This window comes from Condylura cristata, unplaced genomic scaffold, assembly GCF_000260355.1.
Source record: "Condylura cristata isolate star-nosed mole 26May11 unplaced genomic scaffold, ConCri1.0 scaffold00015, whole genome shotgun sequence".
Taxonomy (NCBI): domain Eukaryota; kingdom Metazoa; phylum Chordata; class Mammalia; order Eulipotyphla; family Talpidae; genus Condylura; species Condylura cristata.
The window spans coordinates 21591645-21596401 of record NW_004567116.1 but is presented as its reverse complement, the minus strand read 5'-3'; positions in this window follow the sequence as shown (position 1 = coordinate 21596401).

Sequence of the window (4757 nt, the reverse complement as noted above, 5' to 3'; positions counted from 1 at the left end):
CCCATTGATTCCAGTAGTTTCTCTGGTGATTTTGTTTTTTCCTAAGATGCTCATTTTGCTACTACCTTTTCCTTATACTTATCACAACTTATTCTATCTCTCTGCTGATAACTTTGCCTCCCCTCCATACTTCATTGAAGACATCAGATATGGCTACCTATAGGATCCTCCTCTCACCAATGCTATTGATACAGCTACATTTGAATCTCTGTACCATGAGCTTTCTGTCTTAAAAATAGAAGAAATGGTTTTGGTTTCATTTAAGTCATCATTTTTGCTATGTGAGAATTATATCCCTAAAGTCATTCTTTCTCTCTCCTAAATCTATAAGTCCTCTCTTTCACCTGAGTCACCATCAGCAGAGAAATGCATTTAATATCACTCAACCTGAGCAAAACAAATGTCTCTGACCTCATATCCAATCTCAGTGTCCTTCCCATATTTCTTCTCTCTACTAGAAAACTTCTCCCTAGAGTTGTCTTTAGGTATGGTATCCACTCTTTCATCCTCATTCTTCAACCTATATTAATTAAAGATTCATACCAGTTTTTCTTATATATTCAACAAAGGAGGTAAAGAGGAAATGGTTGTTAAATTTAAGCTTGGACTTCCAACTTTTTGAGCTCTAGTTCCTGGTCTATGCCTTGCTACATATGAAAGCAAAATAACTTCTCTGTGCCTCAGTTTCTTCAAATTTAAAATGGGATTTTATAGAGTTGCTGTGAAGATTTAAAGAGTCAGTACATATAAAAGCAAAGATAAAAGTGGAGCTACTATATGACCCAGCAATTCCACTCCTAGAGTCTACCCAAATAACACAAAAATATTAATTCAAAAGGATACCTGCACTCCTGTTTACTGCAGCTCTATTTATAATAAATAAAATATGGAAACAATCCAAATGCCCAAAATAATGACTGCATCAGGAAAATGTGGTGTGTATATATACATGGTGGAATACTACTCAGCAATCAAAAAGAGATAAACACATGCCATTCAGAGCAACATGGATGGAACTGGAAGGGACTGTGCCTAGTGAAATAACCCAGAAGTAAAAAGAAAACTATCAGACAGTTTCACTTATAGGAGGATAAAACGGGAACCAAATAAAGAATCAGGAAAAAATATATAGGTATCTATAAATCAGAGTCATTCTGCTAGGGATGGGGAAGAAGGGGGATCAAAAAAGGGAAGGGGAAGAGTATAAGGGACTATGATGATGGTACCTGGGTGAATTGGTGGTAGGACTTTTACCAGAACTACACTTGAGAGTAGAAGCATACATTGTACAAAAATGAATTGTGATAAAGTATATATGTATATAAATAAATTAGAAAAAATAATACAGAATAATAGCAGGCATACAGAAAATACTCAGTACATGTTTGCTATAGTGTTCATCAAAGGTCAACAGTGATTTTTGTTCATCTTATCAAACCCAGTGAAGTTCCTTTCCTATTCTTATCTCCCAAGCAGCACTGGACCGATTTCACAACTCCCTGCTTCTAACAATTGCACTCATGGATTCTGTGATATACACTCTACTACTGGGTTCCATCTATTTCACTGGAGTCTTCTTCTCAGGATCTTCACTGACTGGTTAACCTCAAATTAATGGACTTTCAGTATTATCGTCTAATGCTTCCTAGATAACCTGATGCAGCTCCATGCTTTAAAGACCTAACTATTGATACTGCCCAAATTTCTATCTCCAAGCATGGCCTTCCTCTGATAATCAGAGACAAATATGTAACTGTTATCTCCACCAAATATTAAATTGGTAGTATAAATCTAACATACTTAGGACAGAATCCTCAAGGGCCACCCTTTCCCTATTAGCCATTACATGTGCTCCTATTACATTTCTGATGTCTGTTACAGCTACCTTCACCAAGTCATATCTGGGTATTTCTCCTTCCCTCAATCTGATATCCAAATGCTAGTGGTCCCATTTGGTTCATCTTCAAAACGGCTCAACTTCATACCATGTCGCTGCTGCCATATTTATCCAAACTATCATGACTTCTTTACATAAAAAGCCTCCCAATAAGTCTCCTTGCTTCAAGACTTTATCCCCAACAGGACAATTTTCTCATAGCAGACAGACTAATATAAACAGGATGATATCAGTTCTCTGATTCTAACTATTCAGAGGCTTCCCAATACAATTAGAATACAATTTGAACTACTGAACTGAGGATTATGTATCACCTGGCCCTGCCCTACTTTCCAACCTTACTTCCTTCTATTCTCTATCTTTTCTCCACTCCAGTCACACTGGCCTCTTTTCAAGCACACCAAATGAATTATTGCCTAAAGGCCATTGTCTGACTGTTCCCTCTTCCTGGACATCTCTTTCCCAGATTTTACAAGGCATGTTACTGCCTTGGGTTTTCAGAGAAGAAAACCGTTCATCTAAAGTAGTGGACCCTCTCCTACACCTTATCCCGATGTACTATTTTATTTCCTTCATAACACTTAGAGCTAAATAAATACTTGTTTAATATGTTTCCTATTACCATCATATAAAATCCTATGAAGGCAACAGGGATCCACTCTTATTCACAGATGAATACTAAATAGCACATCGCAGGTATTCAATAACATCTATGAAATCAATTTGAAGAAAGTGAAAACAATAGTATATATTTTTTATCTCTAGGAGAGGGATAATGAAAGTCTACCCCATACACTGGTAAATTGACCTATTTTTGGTATAGTATCAGTCAAGATGAGTACGTTAGCCACCAGTTATTATATAAGTGAATTATCAATTAATGAAAAATAATATTGATATATCTTTATCAGTGACATCATCATATAAAAAGAAAAAAACTTCATTTTTAAGTATTTTTATCAATTAATAAAAAATAATATTGGTATATCTTTATCAGTGACATCATCATATAAAAAGAAAAAAACTTCATTTTTAAGTATTTTCACTAGTTATTTTATATCCTTATGATGGCTTTCTAAATTAGATAATATCAAATACTGAGAAAAAAATTAAGGCACCTCAAGGTAAGTAAACAGAAAGTCAAGCCTTGAACACAAACTCAGATCTATAGTATCTGTGTTATTTGTATCAGATCATGAATTGCTGAATTAGATGTTAACTAGATATTTTAAAGCAATTTCAATCAAAGTAATATAGTTAAAGATTTTTAAAATGTTAAGAGAAATTTTAAAGGTTGTAATATGTAAAACCTAAATTAAAAATAGAAAGAATCTTAAAGAAAATTTGATTCAGGTTAAAAACACAAATCTCTTAGTACTCAGCTGCATTTACTGGTTTGAAGAACTAATAAATTATTATTGATTCCTAGATACATTAATTATCATAATAAAAATTTTAAAAAACTATTAATAAAATGGATTTTAATAATAAATTGGATACTAAAAAAATCTTTTTCAAATAGATCACTAGGGTAGTAACACAAGACATCCAAGTCCATCACATCAAGTCCAAATTTGGCAAGTGCAGAACGCTACACTCAGACCTGCTTCTCCCAGCTGCTCCTCACCACATGCCCATGAGTGTGGACAGTCCCATGTCCATCTGGAGAATTCCTGCTTATCTTTTAACAGCACAAATGGCACATCCTAACCCCTTTGCAGCTGAACTGAACTACCCAGAGGAACTCTGAACATGATCTTTAGTAGTGTGTTACAGAACTTACTCTATCCCACTGAGAGTGGCTACATGTTTTCCTAACTAGGTTGTAAATGTTTGCTGAATCATTAAATTCCTAAATCAATATCCAAAAACATCTGTCACAGAGTAAATATTCAGCTAATATTGGCCAAACTAATTAATAATGAGTTGACTAAAAATGCTTAGTAGGTGTTGATTATTGCTTAAGGTTGCCTAACTGACTTAATCTACTTTGTGAAATTGAAGGTTTTTAAAAGATCTAACAATTATTTCCTAAGCCCTCAAGAATACAGGCACTATGTACAGGGTGTATTTTAAATACATATTTATTGTTACCCTGGCACATTCTTCAGTCTCTCTGTATAGGTCTTTACCAGAGGACAACCATGTGGAAGACACACTGTGTCTGAAAAGTTCTGGGAAAAATGGTCACCAATATTTTGACCCAACAAAACCTACTGATTCCTTCTGAACAGTGTTCTGCTCAAAAGTAAATGTTTATAGATTTCTGATGACACGAATGCCCTTCAAAATTCTACTGCTGTTTCCTTGTATTGCCCAACACTGCTGCTGGTTAATCACCAGAAACGGCAGATGACTATCAGCGGAAACATGAAATGTACTCTATTATAAATAGGATCCACTTCTAACGAATGTATTGAACTTCAGATAGCCCCAACAAATTTTTATTTCTTGACCATTTTCCCACAAAAACAGACTTAAAATTTAATAAAAAGTGCTAGTTAAATAAATCCTTGAACTAGTCGTCTTAATATGTATTTATTAATAAGGTCTGTGAGCGCAACTTCAATAAAATATCACATAGCATTTAATATTAAAAAATAAAGCACTAATAATCCTAATTTCAAAACTAGCAACCTATTAATAACATAAAAGTAGTTTTACCAAGTGCTACAAAATATTGTTAATGTCTCAAGATTACTATGTATCAATCTAAGACCCAGAGCACAAAATAAAGTTTTAAACGTTTCCTTTTAAAAATTCCAAATTCATTTCTTTGTTATAAAACATGATTTTGATTATTTCAAAATATCTACAAGTGAAAAGTATAACACTTAGTATCTCTAGCATCCAGGTTAAA